Raw genomic sequence first — 20,807 nt, 5'->3', positions numbered from 1 at the left:
AAAAACATCAATTTTGTTTGGGTACAGCGACGCAGTGCTGTATTGTAAAAAATGGAATGGTCCTTAAGTGGTTAATGCAACACAAGTGGTCAGATGTAATCAATGTAGTGTTTACATCTGTGAGCCTGCCCCTTCCTCTTAGAATGAATAAATGACTCCTTTTAGTTCCTGAGCACCATACACATCCTTATGGCAGAAGCTACGGAACCACCTTCTCTTACACGACTGATCTCCAATCTTTCTCAGATCTCTGTATTCACCCATTCACCTCCTTTTTGCATCAGATCTGCACATAAAACCCCTTCATCTCCATCCTCCCAATGTAACCTGTACATTAACCACTTCACCTACGCCCATTATGCATGACCTTTATGTACTGTATCTAGTGCATCATTGCCTAGCTCCCTATTCTAACCCCTTCAATGCCAGCATGTGTTTTGTTAAAAAAAAAATCACCATGGGGTGTCTACTTTCCAAAAAGGTAATTTTGGAGGCCTTTGTACTGTCTACTGGGTGCTTACTAAAAGCCATTTAAAGAAAAAGCTCTATTTGTTTCAAAAAATATTACAAATTTTGATTTGGGTACAATGGTGCATGACCTAGTGATCAGAAACCCTGTTGCTGGACTGTTAATTTTTACAACACTCCTCTGATAGGTTTATTCAATGTGTTTTTTTTATGCTGGTTTTACCTATAGAAAGCTTTGTGTGTTACCTATACAAAAGCATGGGCGCTGCTGGGAGCTCCCATCTTGGGTGTGATGTCAGCAGCCCAACCGCTTTTACTCAAATGACGTGTCTTCTGCATAGCTGACAGGATGGGCTATGATTGGTTGGCGCTGCCCATGTGATGGCACTGACCAATTGGGATGATCCAACATGCCCCTGATGAGGGACGTTTGGACATTCAGCTGAGAGGATTTCTAAGCCCCTGACACCTGGCGTGGATATATCGGAGATTACCGCGGTCCAGATCAGCGGGACCGCGGGGGAGTGCACGAGGAGGAGGACCTGTGTAGGTTCACCTTAGTGTTTTCGGTAAAGGTGAACTTGCCCCTTTAAGAGGGATATGGTATGTAAGGAGGGAGGGTCTGTGCTAGGTAAAGCTGGCTAATGCACTACATGGTAACATTTTAAAAAGGCCTGTTCAACTAATAGGAAAGAAACCTTCATATACACAATCCTATACCTTCAATTGATCAGAGGAAGGCAAAAAACACCCAAAAAAGCAGCAGTCTAATTTGCTCAAGCAGGGGAGGGAAAAAAAAATTCCTTCCTGATCCCTCTTGGAGGCAGTTTGATATTCCCTTTATCAACTATCCCTGGTGTTGCCTATAAAGTCTGTGTGTGTGGTGTGGGTGTTAAAAAATAATTTTTTTTTTTTTTTTTTTATGTATGTTCTCTTTCTGGGCAGAACTAGCTATTGAAGGAGTCTATTGCACACCTCTTACACTATGCAGAAGCCTTTCTATACATGGAGGTTACATCCTTTTCCTCTGTAATGGCATGAAGGTGAGAACCTGATCTACCAGAACACCCAGATCCTTCTTAAACATGGACTCCCTCAGTAGTTCTCCCCCTAGAATGTATGATGCAGACATGTTGGCCCCCATGTGCATAACTTATTAAATCTCATTTGCCACATAGTTGCCCATTGAAATAGTACGTTGAGGTCAGCATGCAAGTTGGCGACAAAATGTAAGGCTGTTTATTTTTACTACATAGCTTGGTGTCCTCTGCAAACGCTGCAATTGTACTTTTATTCTTAAACTATATACTGTTAAAGGGTCCCAACACTGAGCCTTGGGGTACAACACTAATGACCTTGGACCATTCAGAGTATAAATCCTTAACCACTACTCTCAATACTTTAAACCAGTTTTCTATTAATCTACACATTGCATTTCTAAGCCTGTTGACTTTAAAGGCAAAACTTAGATTAGTTAGATTTAGTTAAGTGAAGAGGGCTTGGAACACTTGTCAGGCTTTTGTTGCGGTCTGTGCCCCCATTTTGGGAGACTTATCCTTTATACTTGACCTATTTACCATTATCACCGATGGTAAGAGAATCCCAAATGTTGGCTTGTCACAGAACAGGAGTAGAGGGGAAATCTTCCAATGTGGACACCTAACTCCAGTGACCCTGGTGACAACCAGGGATTCCCTCATTTTGGATGGCTGTGGTACAGGAAGTAAAATGATCTCCACAGTGGGACACAGATGGCAAAAAAATATTGACTGGGTTATAATCCTCCCTTTACCCTACCCACCAATGAAAAACCATTTTGCTTTTAGTTCTACTGTAAAGGAGAATTTCACCTTTTGTAACCTGTTACACCTGTATTTAAAATGTAACATGTTACTACTACTTCCTGCAGCCTCTGTCGAATTTTATAAACTGTGACTAGGCAGTGCTCTGTCCCCAGAGCCACATCATTCCATTCAGTGATCTCTGAATAAATTAAAAGTCCCCTCTGGCACAAATGGTGAGCGCTTTTGTAGTTCATTGACACTTCCTGTACTTCAGTAACAGTCTGCCCATTCAGGAGGTATAGGCAAACAGCTGTACTGAGGGTCTTCAGCAGCCTGGCATTCCACCTGCGATCTGCTGATCATGTGTGCAGTTCTTACAATACCTCACCAGTCATTAACCACTTTAGCCCCGGAAGAGAATCATTTTTGCGATACGACACTGCATCGCTTTAACTGACAATTGCACGCTCGTGCGACGTACCCTAACAAAATTGACTTTAAAAAAAAAAAAAAAATTTTCCCCACAAATGGAGCTTTCTTTTGGTATTTGATCACCTCCTATGGTTTTTATTTTCTCTATAAACAAAAAAAGCTAACCTTTTGAAAAAAGCAATTTTTACTTTTTGCTATAATATCCCAAAAAATATAAAAAAAATCAAATTTCTTCGTTCAGTTTAGGCCAATATGTATTCTACATATTTGGTTAAAAAAATAGCAATAAGCTTATATTGGTTTGCACAAAAGTTATGCATCTACAAATTGGGGGATAGATTTATGGCGTTTTTTTGATCTGCGATTTTTATCATGACTGATATTGCAGTAGACAGATCGGACACTTTTGGGATGAGAGAGAGATTCTTTTGGGGCAATGTCGTACTACCCCCATTTTCCTTATACACGGAGCTAAGTAAGGCATTTTTTAAAAATGTTCCTTTTGCCCCTGGTCACCAACTAAAGACCTGACCTTTTTTTTACTATTAGACAAACTCACCCAAGCTCTTCCGCAAAGTAAAGGAAAGATGAGCTGGGTATCAGTGCACTGACTTAGAGGGAGACCTCCCATAAACATTTGCAGTTCTCCAACCTCCAGACTTCTGGTGAACAAACCCTTTAATCCATTGTTGCGTATAGATGTAGGTAGATTATTCTCACAACCCACCTGAAATGGGCTCCTCCCATCTAGGCAGAAAACACATGATTCACATTAGTTTACAAAGGCTGATTTTACCCCAGGCCCGGTTTCCTGTGTTCCTCTGGCCAGACAGGACACGTGCTTTTCTTTTTTTTTTTTTTTTTTTTTCGCTTGGCTGTATGCTAGGTGGCACTGGACTCTCGGCTACAGGCCTTACTGAACAAATGCTGGGGTGCCTGGGAAGAGCCTGGTTCTGGGGTCCTTAGGCCAGCTTGCTAGAGTGGATACCCAGGGTATTGTTGGGTCCCCCTCTGTTTGGTGTCATAGCAAGCCCTTTTGGGGAAGATAAAGTGCTAGTCCCTGGATTTGCAGTGTGCTATTGACAGAGCGGATGGGTCCTCTTTTGCACTTTCTCAAGACTGCCTGCACCACTCTGCGGTTGTTTCCTGAGATCGGGAACACAATGTGTAGCTGTCACCTACAGGGTTGGCATCTGGAATTTCTGCTGGGGTAGCAGTCTTAGAGGTTGTAGTAGCATTTCTTCCATGTGTAATTGAGGATAAAGCACAGTGTGCCATGTTCTTCACGGTGCAGCTGATTCACAACACCATGTAGGGCCTCTGGGACACAGATGCTAGAGGCGGAGCCCTAAACACGCTTCTGCCATCTGTACTGGACAGGAAGTGGACCCGGGGATCTGCGTTTGAAAAAAAAAAACGGTAAGACATGAGGTTGCGTTTTTTTTTTTTTTTTGTCAATTACGGTAGGTGGGAGGGGAGACTCTGCTCGGGCAGACACGTGAGTGCATGTCAGTTACACATAGGAGCACTTTTTGGAGAAGGGGGGGGGGCTGGTGTTGGTAAGTCTTACTTTCTATTGCTTACTAGCCTCAAGTCTTTGGGGTGCATTTGCTCTTTTTAGGCAAACCCCCACGGAGGAAAAGAACACAAACAGGCAGCAAGCCTCCCAGAAAATGTTGCGCAAAAAAAAAATCCTGTTCTTGGAACAAGCCCATGTGTAAAAGACTGTATTAAGATGCTTAAGCAGAGTCAAGTAACCTCATTAGTTTTCCTCGATACTTTCAAAACAAGAAATGGTACTTTTCTGTTTCAATATTTTTATTGAAGTTTCAAGAATCATAACAAGCCATGGTTTGCCCACGCAGGGGCGGCATCAAACAGGCATGTAAAATGGTGCGCAATGAGTAACCGAACCATAAACTGTTACTAGGACCAGGTTAAGTTGGGCAGGTATCGGCTGTATTACTCTTTACCCTTGAGTACAGCAGTTTACATTTGATTGCCTTCATATCAGAATTGAAGAGAAGAGGGAGGAAACAAAGGGGTGAGGGGCCCCACTAGGCGAGTACAATGGACGCGGGCCCTGTACAAACAAGATTTAAAGCCGACCATAGCTAGTCAGGGACAAAGCAATACTTTACAATCCTTTAGAACCCTCAAAGAATGTTTTCAGTGAACCTAGTACTTCTGGTTCAGGAACGTTAGCAGCTGCATTTGTGTCCACCAAAGCGAGAAAGGTGCAGGGCATGTTGGTAGAATCACATGTAAACTTGAGCAAAGAATCCAGTTTAGAGGAAGGGGGAATTGGTGAGGGGAAGGACAGTAAGTTGCAAAAGTTGTTTCCCACAGAAGAAACCGAAAAGCTGTTTAAAAGTGATTCGCAATACTCTGGGCTTTGAAGAACCGCAAAAAGTACTTTTCCCAAGGCGTCTTTCAGGACAGCACCTGAGAGATAGCGACTCCACCCACCGGAAACAGGAAACACCTTCTTCCTCCAAACTTTAAAGGGAGGCGCCTCCCTACCATACCTCAGTTTTTGTGTTTCCTCCGGCCCGGAGGGAACATCTTTTTGAAGGGGAGTCAAGGTCTCTCAGATGCCTGGGAGACAGGGCTTCTTTTTCATTTTTTCCTCCTTTTGGAGACCCGCTGTCCTCCCGGCCTACCCAAGCCTTGGCAGCGGTAGCAATCGGGCTCCTCTTCCCCTCCTGGTGCTCGGGGAGAGCCGTAGACCCGGTGATCTGCGCGGTCATAGGAGCGGCGGTGCGCGTGCGCCGCCGCCATGTTTTTTTGGCCGGCAGGCGCGGCGGAAGTGACAAGGCGGGTCACTGGGTCAGCAGAAGCGTCATTTCCGGCGTGGATGCGAGAGGGGAGGAGGGAGGACAGGAACTGGCGCCTACTTCCGCTTCCGGTCCGGTGCAGATGCACTATGGGAGTCCGGAAGCGGCATATGAAGCCACAGGTGGAGAGCTGCACACCAGAGATGGAGGACTCAGCGTCTGCAGCGGTGGGGACAGGCACAGGCGCCAGTAAAGCTCAGGTAGGAGCAGCAGTTTAAGTCTGCCTTTCTTCCTTTTTCCTGGGTTTGGTCTATTTTCTTTTTTCTTACCCCCTAGTGGCAAGGGGCCTGTCTGGGCACTGGAGGCTGACTGGTTTCTTCTTAGTGCACCTGTGGGTGATTCTTGTGTAGCTGAGACCGGGTCTCACTAAAAGGTCCCCTGGTTTTTTTCCCTTTTTTGTTTTTTCTCTCACAGGCTAAAAGCTCTGACCCAAAAAAGAGATGTCCTTCTTGCAGGGCCAAAATGGGAGAAAATTGGAAAAAAGTCTTATGCAGTACATGCATCACTTCTTTAGTTAAGGAGGAATCAGCTTCGGTTTGTGATGATCTGGTTGCCTCTGTAAAGAAGGAACTATACGCCACGATTCAGACTTTTCGTGACTCTTTAGTTAATCCAGCTGCTAGTCAGCCATCCACTTCTGAGGCTTCCCAGGGTTCTATTTCTTTCCCCATGGTAGAAGTCTTACCTGAAGGCCCCCCTATCAGGGAAGAGCAGTCCCCTACTCCTTCCGTTAAAGATTCGGAGGAGGAGGGTGAGGAAGCGGAGGTGGCTCCTTCCAAATTTAAGCTTTCCCTAGAGGAGGTAGACGGACTCCTTAAGGCTATCCATGTTACACTTGGCTTAAGTGAGGAAAAGAAGGAGTTATCTCTTCATGACCGCATGTATGCAGGGTTAAATGAGCCTAAGGGGCGAACATTTCCAGTTCATTCGGTCATTTCTGACGCCATTACTAAAGAATGGCAAGATCCAGAGAAAAAGCCCTTTTTTTCCAGAGCCCACAAAAGGCGCTTCCCTTTTGAGGAGGACCCTTCTGCGGTGTGGAATAAGGTGCCCAGGTTGGATGCGGCCTTTTCACAGGTCTCAAGATCCACAGACCTGTCTTTTGAAGACATGGGTGTTCTAAGGGATCCAATGGACAAACGCATGGATCTTTTGCTCAAAAGATCATGGCAATCAATCATGAGCAATTTAAAACCAGCAATGGCCACAACCTGTGTAGCCAGGAATCTGGAATACTGGGTGAACCAACTTAGATCTCATATAGTGGCAGATTCCCCCAAGCAGGAGATCTTAGATTCCTTTCCTACCCTGATTTCTGCAGTTGCTTATATTGCTGATGCTTCGGCTGAAGCTATCAAAATGTCAGCTAGGTCTGCAGCTTTAGCAAATGCTGCAAGAAGAGCTTTATGGCTAAAAACCTGGCCAGGTGATACAGCTTCAAAGAGTAAACTTTGTGGTATCCCCTTTTCAGGTGACCTTCTTTTTGGCCCAGATCTAGATAATATCCTAGACAGAACTGCCGATAAGAAGTCCTTTCCGGTCAAAAAGAAAAAGCAGACCCCAAAACGTCTTTTTCGACCTCAAAAAACTCAGCAGCAACAGCAGGAAAGTAAGTTTCAGGGCAGGAGGAAAAATTGGTCTGCGCAAAAGGCGAAGGGCAAAGGTGGAATTCTCTTCCGTCCTCCTTCACAGGCCGAAAACTCACAATGACTCATCTCTGCGGGTCGGCGGAAGATTACGAGAGTGTCTTCCGCAGTGGTCAGTGATAACTACAAATCAGTTTATTCTGACCACTCTCTCGCAGGGTTATACTCTCGAGTTCTCCAGAAGCCCCCCAAGAAGGTTTCTGGTAACAAATGCTCCCCGAGATCCAATGAGGGCCCTGGCCATGAAATCCTCTCTGGAGGAACTAATGCAACAGGGTGTAGTAATCCCAGTGCCATCAGAGGAATGGCACGAGGGCTTCTATTCACATGTCTTCCTGGTAAAAAAACCAACAGGAAGATTTCGTTTAATTCTAAATTTAAAGCCACTAAACAGAGCCATCAAATACAGAAGGTTCAGGATGGACTCAATTTTCACCGCCAGAAATATTCTGACTCCAGGTTGTTTCATGGCGTCAGTGGATCTAAAAGATGCATACCTGCATATTCCAATCTCATCCCAGTCCCAGGGGTTTCTCAGGTTGGCGGTAAGGTTGGAAGGCAGAATTCAGCATCTGCAATTCAGAGCCCTACCCTTCGGGCTATCATCCGCACCCCGAATTTTTACCAAAGTAATGGCAGAGGCCCTAGCTCCGCTGCGTCTTCAGGGAATCGCAGTAATTCCTTACTTAGACGATCTGCTATTTTTCGCCCCCTCAAGAGAGAAGTTGAGGAGCAATTTAAGCAGAGCATGCAGCCATTTGGAGTCTCTAGGTTGGATCCTAAATCTCCAAAAATCTTCCCTGGAACCATCTCAGGAGATTCGGTTTCTAGGGTATATAAAAAATTCGGTAAGCCAAAAAATTTTTCTTCCTTCAGAGAAGAAAGGAAAAATCCAGGATACAGTGTCTTTTTTGCAGACCAACCAGCAGCTGACGGTAAGATTGGTCATGTCAGCCCTGGGGGTTCTGACTTCGTCAATGCCAGCTGTTCAGTGGGCAAGACTACACTTCAGGCATCTGCAGGCTTTTCTTCTGAGATCTTGGGATCACAATTTAGAATCCCTAGACTCAGAGGTAAGAGTTCCAACCCAAGTGAAGAGGTCACTATGGTGGTGGAAAAGGCAGGATATCCTATCGGAGGGGTTAGTCTGGGCCTTTCCAATCGAAAAAAGGCTGACAACCGATGCCAGTTCCTGGGGTTGGGGAGCCCACCTAGAAAAAGGTTTCACTCAAGGAAACTGGTCCAGGAAAGAGGCGACCAAGTCCTCAAACTGGAGAGAGCTCAAGGCGATCGACTTGGCTCTGAAGTCATTTGCTCAGGGGCTTCAGGCCCAGCATGTTCAAATACTAACAGACAATGCCACGGCAGTGGCTTACATAAACAGGCAGGGAGGTACAAGGAGCAAATCGCTGCAAGTACTAGCCATGAGCATTCTCCGTTGGGCAGAAGGACACTTGCTGTCGTTATCAGCAGTCCATCTAAAGGGATCCCTGAACGGAGTGGCGGATTTCCTGAGCAGAAACCCCATTCGGGAAGCAGAATGGTCGCTGAACCCAGAGGTTTTCGCCATGATTGTCGAAGTGGGGGCTGCCAGAGGTGGACCTGTTCGCCTCAAAGGAGAATGCCTTGGTTCCGCAATTTTTTTCCCTAAGCAATCACGACGGGTCACTAGGAACAGATGCCTTGGCGTATCCATGGAGATTCCATCTCTGCTACGCTTTCCCCCCATTTCAGTTAATTCCCTTAGTATTAAGAAAAATTCAAAGGGAAGCGGTACCGGTTGTCCTAATCACGCCCTTTTGGCCAAGAAGGGCTTGGTTTTCAACCGTTCTGAAAATGGCGGTCAGGCCTTATTGGCATCTGCCCCTCAGGCACGATTTACTATTTCAGGGACCAGTAAATCACCCAGAGGTAGCCACTTTGGCGCTCACTGCTTGGTATCTGAAGAGCAGCTCTTAAGGAGCAAAGGTTTTTCCAACCGGTTAATCTCAACGCTATTATCCAGTAGGAAAAGGGTGACTAGAAATATATCTATTCCAAGGTCTGGAAGGTTTACAATACGTGGTGTAATTCATCTGACCAGGACCCAGGGAGTCTTGTTACCATTCTGGAATTTTTACAGGTTGGTGCTGACAAGGGACTAGCAGTTAGTACCTTGAAGGTACAGGTGGCTGCGCTAGCAGTGTTCCTAGAAAGATCTGTGGCCTCAGATCCATTGGTAACCAGATTTTTCAGATCCCTTACGAGATCCAGACCAGCACCACTTAAATTGTTTCCCAAATGGGATCTGTCGATAGTCCTCCAGGCTCTAACAGGGAGTCCCTTTGAACCTTTGGAAGAAGCGCCACTCAGATATCTCACTTTTAAGTCTGTGTTTCTGATTGCCATGGTCTCTGCACGCAGGATCAGTGAGCTTAATGCTTTATCAGTTAAGGAACCCTATTTATCTATCTTCCCAGATAGGGTTATACTTAGAACAGATCAGAAATTCTTACCAAAGGTAGCTTCAGTACAAAATCGTGTTCAGGACATTGTACTTCCGACCTTCTGCCCCAACCCAGTAGGGGAGAAGGAGACTTGTTTTCACATGTTGGATGTTAGAAGAGTTTTGTTATGTTACCTGGAAAGGACAAAGCTCTTTAGACGTTCAGATTCTCTGTTTGTGTTATTTTCAGGCAACAGGAAAGGTTGCCAGGCTTCTAAAATCTCTTTAGCAAGGTGGCTGAAGCTAGCCATTTCAGAGGCTTATTCGCATGCAGGCGTGTCTCCTCCTGCAGGAATTTCTGCACACTCAACAAGAGCATTAGCGGCCACTTGGGCAGAGAGAGCTGGTGCCACCCCTGAACAAATCTGCAAGGCGGCAACTTGGTCAAGTTTTCACACATTCGTGAAACATTACAGGCTGGACCTCACATCTGCTAATGATCAGGCGTTTGGCAGAAAGGTCCTGCAAGCTGTTGTCCCGCCCTAAGGGGGTAAGTCTCTGTTATCCTCTCAGGTGCTGTCCTGAAAGACGCCTTGGGAAAAACCAAGTTAGACTTACCGGTAACTTGTTTTCCAGAAGTCTTTCAGGACAGCAACATCCCGCCCTATTGTATTGTATATACTATGCTGTGACTAACGTATGTGTTTATGTGTTCCAGCCGGGGCCGGAGGTCTTCTCTACTACAACTGAGGTATGGTAGGGAGGCGCCTCCCTTTAAAGTTTGGAGGAAGAAGGTGTTTCCTGTTTCCGGTGGGTGGAGTCGCTATCTCTCAGGTGCTGTCCTGAAAGACTTCTGGAAAACAAGTTACCGGTAAGTCTAACTTGGTTTTTCCCTATGATAAACTGTACGCGGGCCTGCAAAAAAGTAAGCTTGTAGATTTCCTGTTCAAGAATGAAGCAGTGTGAGGGATTGGCAGGAACCAGAGAGCTTTCCTTCTAAATCTTAAGATTTTTCGTTTTAAGAGTAATTAGAAAAATGTCCAAGGTTAGTTGCCTCTCTGGCAAGTCTCCAGAAAAACAACTTCTTTCTTTCTTTCTTTCTTTCTTTCTTTCTTTCTTTCTTTCTTTCTTTCTTTCTTTCTTTCTTTCTTTCTTTCTTTCTTTCTTTCTTTCTTTCTTTCTTTCTTTCTTTCTTTCTTTCTTTCTTTCTTTCTTTCTTTCTTTCTTTCTTTCTTTCTTTCTTTCTTTCTTTCTTTCTTTCTTTCTTTCTTTCTTTCTTTCTTTCTTTCTTTCTTTCTTTCTTTCTTTCTTTCTTTCTTTCTTTCTTTCTTTCTTTCTTTCTTTCTTTCTTTCCCCTCTCTCCTAAAGGTGGACAGGGTAGGGGCTGATTGGACATGCTGGGGCAGGGAATTCCAGAGGATGGGAGAGGCTCTGGAGAAGTCCTGAAGGTGATCATGGGAGGAGTTAACAAGGGAGCTAGAGAGCAGGAGGTCCTGGGAGGAGGGGGCGATTTGGGCGTTATCTGCAGATGAGGTTGGTGATTTAGATGGGGGCGATGTTGTGAATGGCCTTGTATGTTATGGTTAGCATTTTGAATTTTACATGGTGGGGTAGGGGAAGCCAGTGAAGGGATTGGCAGAGAGGAGCAGCAGTGGTTTGTAGCATGGAGAACTCCTTAACAACCATTTTTATAAATTCCCCAATTCCATCCAACTTGGTTTACATACTCCTCCGGCCATCCTATAAACCTCTCCCCTAGCACAGCAGACTCCCTTTGATTTAGGGGCAAACTATCTTTAGCATATAGGTTGTATCCAAATGAAAAGTCAGTCCTGTGCTCTAAAAACCCAAATCCTTCCTTACACCAGGTCTTTAGAAATTCATTCCATTCTCCCCCTGCCTATCTTGTGTTATGCATTTCACAGGCAAAATTTCAGGGACTGGCTTTTTTCAAGTATGAAGTGGGTGGGGCGGAGACCGACACACCTGCTGCACCCATCAAAAATGAGGCATCCAGTTAGGTTGTAGTAATGAAGTTAGAACTGCTTTGTCTCTTTTTTTTAGCTAAACCGTCTTTTACGTTTTTTTTTTTTTTTTTTTTTTTTTTTTTTTGAATGGTGCAGTTTCCTTCAGTGGCAAAAGTGTGGCCTTTAGACTTTGGGGAAAACGTGCGTGTGTCCAGGGACAAGTGCTAGGGTTTTAAAATTTTAATTCAATATAGATGTGGTGCAGTTCATATGTTTAAAAATCATAACTTCTATGATGGCCATCTGCCCATAGTGAATAGGGCTGAGAGAATGTTTTTTGGTCTTGCATAGATAAGGGAGATGCTAGTGAGTTCTGTAAAGACACCAAATGTCCATGGGACTGCCACTTGTATAAACAGATTTGGCAGACCTATTTGGGAAAGTCTAGCTTTTGGTTTGTAGTGAGACTTTGCTTTACATTCTGAAGACATGTTGTGACTCCAACAGTACAGGCTACCAGTACAGAGATGGAAGTGAACTGTTTTTCACTGTGGCTTTGTAAACAAGAGACAAGAGTTTAGGTCTGATGTGCTGCTGTATACGTGAGGCTCCATCTGCTGTTTTGTTTGTTGTTTGTTGTTTGTTGTTTGTTGTTTGTTGTTTGTTGTTTGTTGTTTTTTTGTTTTTTTGTTTTTTTGTTTTTTTGTTTTTTTGTTTTTTTGTTTTTTTGTTTTTTTGTTTTTTTGTTTTTTTGTTTTTTTGTTTTTTTGTTTTTTTGTTTTAGCAGAACTTGCTTGAAATGGGTCAAAAGGAAGTCCACTGCATATCTATGCACCTTTTGGTGAACGTTGAATGATCTGAGTTTCACAATGATTCCATCAGTATAGTCCCCTAACAGGGATTTACTCCAAGCATGCTGTAATTACCTAGTGAGCACAGTGGACTTGTAATAGCCATGCCCATGTTAGATTGGCAATGCCCGGGTGTTATAACCACCTGGAGTAATTCTCTGCCTCGTACTTGCTGAAAGGTGGTATTATGGTTCAAGTTAAAAATCACACAATTTGACACCACAAAATGTGATAAATGCTCCACTAGTGTAAAAAGTGATAGATGTAGTGCCTCTATATTGCCTCTTAACTGTAGTGCTGACATTGGACTATTCAATTTATAGCAACAAGAACTTGTGTGCAAAAAATATGGATGTTAAAGCCCCAAAAACATCCAAAGAAGTCTGAAGCTAATCCAAAAAAAAAAACTTGCGAAGTGACTGTGCAGTATCTGAGTAAAGCCTTTACCTTCTTTTTTGGGAGCAGTCAAGCACAAATCCTGTTCAATGCCAGGACCAGGCTATATCCTAATGGTGGATACAAGATCTTCAAAACGCACAAGCTATATAGTGCTGTAATAACATTAATTGAGATCTAATTCTATCACTCACATTTAAAACAGATTTGGTATAGCTTTCACTTCCCCAGAAACACGCAGAAGAGTAGGGGCTGTACCTGTACACCACTTTCAGACAGACAAGTTTCCAGTCTCCACCTGACCTCCTCTCCACGTGATCCTTCCTGTATTCTGCAATTGCTTGGTTTTGCCCAACACGTTTCATCACTGACATCGGGGCAATTGATAGCATCTGTAATGGCACTAGTGCAGAATTTATCGTGTATGTTTTGAGGTGACCTATTCACTTTATGCTTAAAGCACTTTGTCCGTGCTTGAGGTAATTTGATTTAAATTTTGAGCACTGCATCAAATTCAAAACTATTCCTGTTCCCTCTAATGTGGCTGCAGTAACTATATTACCCCTCAATAATTGGCTTTGTCTGTGAACTTTGTCAGTTGCATCAGACATCTGCTTGTGACCCTTCAACTAGCATTCACAACTCATTGACTGGGCAGTTTGACATGATTTACCCGCTGTTCAGCTAAACTTGACCTGATGCAAGTGGGTTTTGCACTCTCAATGACTTGTAGCAAAGTTCCAGGACTCCTGAGGCCTAATGGTGACCTCCAGAGTTGGTGACAGCTGACCTCCTTCTGTGTATAGTTGGTTGCATGGTGGGAGTAATGCAAGATGAAATGGTGGGCGCCAGACACTTTTTGCATTCTAAAAAAAAAAAAAAAAAAAAAAGATTTATTGTCTCTTGAACATAACTGGGGGAGAGAGGGTTAGGGCCAGGACACCCTTAAGTAGATGCAATAATTGGCAGACTCCCACTTCTATAGAAAGACAGCTATACAGGTGAAGGCCTCCAGCCAGACGCCACTTCTGTATAGGTAGGACCACTGTCTCCAATGGCAACACTCGACAATTGTATTCAACTATTTGCAACAGTTCTCGGCTTACTACACAATCGCTCACTGTGGGTCTTCACTCAGTGTACTCCCAGTCTTTCACTAGATATTGGATCCAATAGCCACTGGATCTCCTGAGCTCTTTCACTGTTGGCACTCAGTATCTTCCTCAAGTGTCACCCCCTGCTTCCCTGCTGGGTCCCTGGCTTGGCACTGATGCTCTTCATGCATCACCCCTGCTGACACGCTAGGTCCCTGACAGAGGATGAATGGCAGACTATTCTGAAGAGGGCCCCATTGGTATCCATGTCACATAGTTAGTTACACAATGCCTATCAATTGTTTATTATATATAGGACACTGGAAAAATTATCTAAGTGGAGGGAAACCCTGGATTGTCTGAGGTGTAAGCAGGCCCCTGCTGATTTGATCCGTATGTTGAACTGCCCCAAGCTGGTCAGATATTGGCGAGAGGTGGTGTCCACAATTAGGCTTACAATACCAATATAGTAATGGAACTAAAGACTTGTCTACTGGGCTATGTTAATGAAGAGCTATATCCAGTGGTGGAACTACTGCCATAGCGACCCATGCGGGCGCTATGGGGCCAGCAGCCGAGTTGGGGCCTGGTGAGTGGCGTTGCTAGGCACCTTTCACACCGCTTGCTAGGCTTCACGCCGCGGTGTCCTTCAGCGGTGTGGACCGAAGCTGCCTCCCCTCCTCTGTTTACATCCACAGAAAAGGAGCCTGTGCTCGAGCCTCGAGGGACACACTCCGCTGTATATCTGGAGACTCAGTGCTGTTCCGAGGTATGTAGGGGGGGGGGGGGTGTCTGTACTACTGAGATAGGGGGGGAGTGTCTGCACTACTGAGGGAGGGGGGGTCTGCACTACTGAGGGTCCTGCACTGAGGTCTGTAATAGGGGGGGTGTCTGTACTGACAGGGGTCTGCACTGTGGGGGGGGTCTAATGCTGGGTGTCTGCACTGCTGGGGGAGTCTGTACTACTGAGGTGGTCTGTAATGCTGGGGGGGGTGTCTGTACTGCTGGGGTGGTCTGCACTGAGGTTAGGGGGTGTCTGTACTGATGGGGGGTATGCATGTGTGTCCTTCAGGGACTGCATACAGTATACTGCATACTTTGTTGTTTGAAATTAATATAAGCTGTTGCCTGGGTACTGTGCTACATGAGTGTGGTAATCTGTTCAATGGCATTAGTTTCATTATATTTTTTTTTTTTTTTTTTTTGGGGGGGGGGGGGCGGCATACCCCATTTTGCTATGGGGCCCTGTGATTTCTAGTTATGCCCCTGGCTATATCCACGGGACAAGTTAATACCAGTTGGCAGATTACTATTTATAGCTCGTAAGATAATTGCTAGAAAATGGATGTCTTCTAATAGACCAGTATTTGAGGAATGGCATTCTGAGGTAAATGCGACAATATTAATGGAACAAGTGGTTTATAAGAACAGGAGCAGAATAGCCAAGTTATGGGGACCCTGGGTAACAGCTCCAGGATTGGCTTTTCTCTTTGCCCCCCCCCCCCCCCCCCCCCCCCCCCCACCCCCCCCCCCCCCCAGAATATCACAGATATCACAGTAATGAGCTAAGTTATAACTCGTGGGCAGAAACTGGATGGATAGGATGCCTTATAGTTTAGGGGAGGACCGATGATGATGGTGGGGGGATGGAGGTTCCCTTTTTTTTTTTTTTTTTCCTTCCCTTTTTTGTGTGTTTTGTTTGTTGCTTGTTTTTGTTCTGGTAGGAATGTTAAATTGGTATTATCTGTAACTAGAGAGGTATTGTAATGTGTATAATCTGCAGATAATGCAATTTTGTTTGTTGATCAGCTGTAATGTTGGAAAGCTTTAATAAAAATGATTTAAAAAAAGTCCCTGACTCACTGATGCTCCAAGCGTCACCTCTGCTGTCCTGCTGGGTCCCTGACTTGGCACTTGCTGAGGTTTTCTTCATCGTCCCCAGCTAAGTCTGCTCTGGTACTGTCCTCAGCTTACACAGTGGTCTCCGGTAACAAGGTAAATGGCCCCTTAGTGGCGACAGCTTTTCTCTTCTACCCCCAACCACAGCTGGTTCCCCGTCCAGCTGAACTGCTACTTCTGGTTGGGCTACAAGCCCGCAGTCCCAACCCTGCGCTGCTCTCCTGCTTTTGGATAGGCCCTCAGACAGCCTAGCATCCAATTGCCCCCGGGATAGGTCTCCAGGCTTCCAGCCTAGCAGCCTGAAGCAGCATAACACATCCACCCAGACAGCTGTCCAGGTGGCACAGAAACCCGATCACCTGACTCCACCCAAATAGGTTCTCCCAGCAGGCCAAGGGACTTGAAGAAACCCCTGCCAATTGGCTGGGACACCCTATTCAGTCATAATCTGTCCTTATCTTATCCAATGTCACCAGCTACCAGGCCACCTAGTAACAGAAGGAAGTGCAGCAATTCCAGAATTGGTGGGGGGGGGGGAGATGGAAATCAGTTGATCTAACAATCGGACAAGGCAGCTATCGCCTGGCAAATAAATTTGATAGCAACACTGTCTAAACTTCAGGGTGCTACACATGTATGGTAATGTAAAACCCACTTTGAACTGAAGTTCATCTGCGAAGACCCTTAGGCTCCATGTACAGCTTCTGGCAGCTCCTAACTTGAGTTTAGAAGCTTTTGGTATTTTTGCCAAAGCTCCTTAACTCGGCAAAATAAAAGCCCATGTGTCCATATACAGACTTTTAACTTTCGGTGAGGTTAAACCTCCCTTTTCTGAAAGTGGAAGAATCCGGATAGGAATGATTTGACCGTCTGTTGCAGTTTTCTGTGGCCGCAGTGAATGTAGACTAGTGTACATGAAGCTTTACTCATCTGCACACTCGCAGTCGTAGCCTGTCCTAAATATATGTGGCCTGCAGTCATAAGCTACACAGTCCTACTTTGACTCCAGCAATGATCACCGCAGGCAATCGCTGGCTCTGGACAGCCACGGATAGCTTCGGCCTTATTTCGGCGTTATTTAAAATGTACAGGGCTCAGCAGCCACAGCTAGCCACGCATAGGTGGCCGAAACAGCAGCAGGAAACTGCAGATTCCTGCTGCTGCCTTTCACACTGGTGTTGATCGTCCATGCGAATGTAACCTAATGCACTCATAGGAGGTGCCAGTCTTAACTTTTCCTATTCAGTGTAACCTCCTTTTTATATACTAGGCAACTACAGTAAAACCTTGGTTTGATAATGTTTTGCAAGATGAGCAATTTTTTGTTTGTTTTTTTTTTGTTTTGACTTGATATACAAGAGCTGCCTTGATACACAAGTAGCGTCATGTCACAACTGAGTATAAGAGAAGAGAGGTGCCTCTAAGTGTAGCAATACATTTAATGAAGGTAAAACATTTAGCAATTCACATGGTTGATGATTAAAACAGGCACACGTAAGTATGCAGGCATCCAGGGTAAAGCTGTTCACACAGATCATCCTCTGCACCGCCATCGACGTCATCCCTTCTGCGCTTCAAGCCTTGCTTTTAGGGTAGTCTTCCCGGTCACGATTGCAAACTGACAGTGGTGAGAGCTGGTAATGTGGAGGATGGTCTAAGTGGACAGCTTTTCCCCAGGTGCCTGCATGCTTAGATGTGCCTGTTTTAATCATCAGCCATGTGAGTTACTAAATGTTGTACCTTTATAGCAATATGGTTACATTTAATGCTTAGAGGCACCTCTCTTCTCCTTAATACTCTGTCGCTCCTGCTGGATTTTGCTTCTAATCCCCCTTGTGGAGGCTGCCATTTGTGAAAGGTTGTGTAACCATAAAATGTCCAATCACATTGCTATAATCTTTTTATATGGACTATATACTGAAGGACCTAATGAATAAATGGTTGTGGCATGAATCACCTGAGTTTCCATTATTTCTTATGGGGATATTTGATATACAAGTGCTTTTGGATTACAAGCATTTTTCTGGAACGAATTATACTCGCAATCCAAGGTTTTACTGTAGCTCCAGCACATTATGCTCCTCCTACTCGGGTCCTCTACTGCAGAGTGTGTGTGTGTTTGTGAAAATTATCAGTTTAATTTTATTTCAGTAATTCAATTCAAAAAGCGACTCATATTTTATAGATTTATTACACAGTGATAATTGCAAGAATTTATTTTCTTTTGATTTGGCTTATAGCTAGTGAAAACCCAAAATGTATTATCTCAGAAAATTACAATATTACATAAGACCAATTAAATTTTTTTTAATACAGGAATGTTGGCCTACTAAAGTGTCCCTGTACAGTATAGTATGCACTCAATATGTGGTCAGTGCTCCTTTTGCATGAATTACTGCATTGATGCAGCGTGGCATGAAGGTGATGAGCCTTTGGCACTGCTGAGGTAGCCCAGGTTGCTTTGATAGCAGCCTTCAGCTCATCTGTATTGTTGGGTCTGGTGTCATCTTCCTCTTGACAATACCCCACAGATTCTCTATGGGGTTTAGGTCAGGCAAGTTTGCTGGCCAATAAAGCACAGTGATGCCATGAACATGAAACCAGGTATTGGTACTTTTGGCAGTGTGGGAAGGTGCCTAATACTGCTGGAAAATAAAAAATCCTTTAAAGATGGTCAACAGAGGGAAGCCTGGAGTGCTCTAAAATTTCCTGGTAGGTTTGCTGACCTTGGACTTGATTTAAGATTGGACCAACACTAGCAAATGACATGGCTCCCCAAATCATCACTGACATAAACTTCACACTGGACCTCATGCAGCTTGGATTCTGTGCCTTTCCACTCTACCTCCAGACTCTAGGACCTTGATTTTCTAAATGAATTGCAAAATTTACTTTGATCCAAAAAGAGGACTTTGAATCACTGAGCTCCAGTCCCTTTTCGCCTTAGCCCAGTTAAGTCTCTGGTTCGGGAGTGGCTTGACGCAAGGAATGCGACAGTTGTAGCCCATGTCCTGGATACGTCTGTGTGGTGGCTCTTGACGCACTGACACCAGCTGTAGTCCACTCCTTGTGAATCTCCCCCAAATTCTTGAATGGCCTCTGCTTCACAATCTTAAGGCTGCTGTTATCCCTGTTGCTTGTGCACCTTTTCTACCATGTTTCCTTCCACTTAACTCTCCATTAATATGCTTGGATACAGCACTCTGAACAGCCAGCTTCTTTAGTAATGACCTTTTTGTGACTTTCCCTCCTTGTGGAGGGTGTCAATGACTGTCTTCTGGACAACTGTCAGGTCAGCAGTCTTCCCTGTGATTGTGTAACCTACTGAACCAAACTGAAGGACCTTTTAAAGGCCCAGGAAACCTTTTTACAGGTGTTTTGAGTTAATTAGCTGATTAGTGTGACACCATGAGTCTACAATAAACTTTTTCACAATATTCTAATTTTCTGAGATACCGAATTTTGGGTTTTCACTAGCCTGAAATGCCTGAAATATCACTAATGAATCTACAGTAAGCTTCACTTTTTGGATTCCATTACTGAAATTAACTTTATCAAATTTTGAGGTGTGACATATAAATAAATGTTAAAAAAAAACTGCATACATACTCTGCTAGATGAGGCAAAAAATTACCCGATAATGACAAATCTTGTCAGCTAAACTTCTGTGCTGTTGCTTCTTTCTAAGAACTACAGAACTTCAACCCCTCTCATGCTATGGAAGAGTAAGGTGGTCTTGTCCTGTTCTGAGTTTTCTGCACTGCTCCTCTGTAGATAGTTTGCCTAGTGAGTGTTATCACCTTAGGACAGTGCTTGACAAATTTGCTTTGAATCTAGGAGCCAACTAAAGTTGAACTTGCTGCGAACTAACAAATTATACCAGTGGAACATGTAACACGGGTCTTCAAACTATGGTCCCCCAGTTCAGGAACTACAATTCCCATCATGCCTAGTCATGTCTGTGAATGTCAGTTTTACAATGCCTCATGGATGTGTAGTTCTGCAACAGTTGGAGGTGCTAGGGTGTAACTTTCACATGTGACGTGCTTTTTTTTTTTTTTTTTTTTTTTTTTTTTTTTTTTTCTCCCCCCAGGGCCTCCCCTGTAATCCACTGAATGCAATGCACTTCGCACTGCATTACATTCTTTCCCGGCCTTGATGGCTGGGAAACTGTCAGCGGGGAACTTGAAATGACGGAACTCATCACTTCCATAAAAAAAAATGGATAAATAGTGATCTCGCGCAACAGTGAATTGCTCCGTGAATCATATACAGTGTAAATATAAGTCAAAAATTGAATGTGAATCAATAAATTCCTTAATAAATAAAACAAAACAAAGGAAGTGATCAATAATTGATACAAAATCAAAAATAGAATGAATAATTAGAATCCGTGTCCAACATAAATGTGACAAACAAAGTGAATCAAATAAATAAATTGGTGTATAAAACACACTAATGGGACAAAGAAAAGATGATGGTAATCAATAAAAATTAATTGATGGAGAAGTTCATATAGTAAATCCTCTTCTTATTGGGTAATCGGCTCAATTGGATCAGTCCCAGAATTAGGTGGTATTAGCTTGGCCCAAAAAATTGATAAAAGTAGAAGAGGGGTGATATTAAAAATCCACAAACGTGCTCACAGAACTCTCGCCTCCAATCCATGGATAAACAGCATTAAAAATAGTTGGATGCTTCTCTGCTGTACAAGTTGATGACCACAAGGGTGTGCTCCGTCACCGTGTAGCTGATATCCTGTATCCAAATCTACACATCTCCACAATAAATGTAAAGGGAGGGGAAAGAGCCTCCAATGGTGTAGTATGTTAAACAATAAACCAATTTATTAGGCTAATTGAACTCTTACATTAAAATAATAAACCCGCAGGATATCAAAGTGTGTGGTGTGTTAGCGCCGATCTCGCATCACTTCCGGTATCTCGTAACTCCCGGCCACTCCCTACGCGTTATGTCATCACGTGACTTCATCAGGGGACAGCTGTCC

General features: G+C 44.1%; 1 protein-coding gene across 6 annotated transcripts in view; it reads left to right on the top strand.

Moving 5' to 3' along the window:
* The window catches only part of HABP4 (hyaluronan binding protein 4), a 274,086-nt gene that overhangs the window by 195,149 nt on the left and 58,130 nt on the right, over positions 1 to 20,807 (top strand). The window lies entirely within an intron of this gene.

Source organism: Aquarana catesbeiana, linkage group LG01, assembly GCF_042186555.1.
Source record: "Aquarana catesbeiana isolate 2022-GZ linkage group LG01, ASM4218655v1, whole genome shotgun sequence".
NCBI classification, from domain to species: domain Eukaryota; kingdom Metazoa; phylum Chordata; class Amphibia; order Anura; family Ranidae; genus Aquarana; species Aquarana catesbeiana.
Note: the sequence above shows the minus strand (reverse complement) of the source record. Positions and strands in the feature narration are given on the sequence as shown.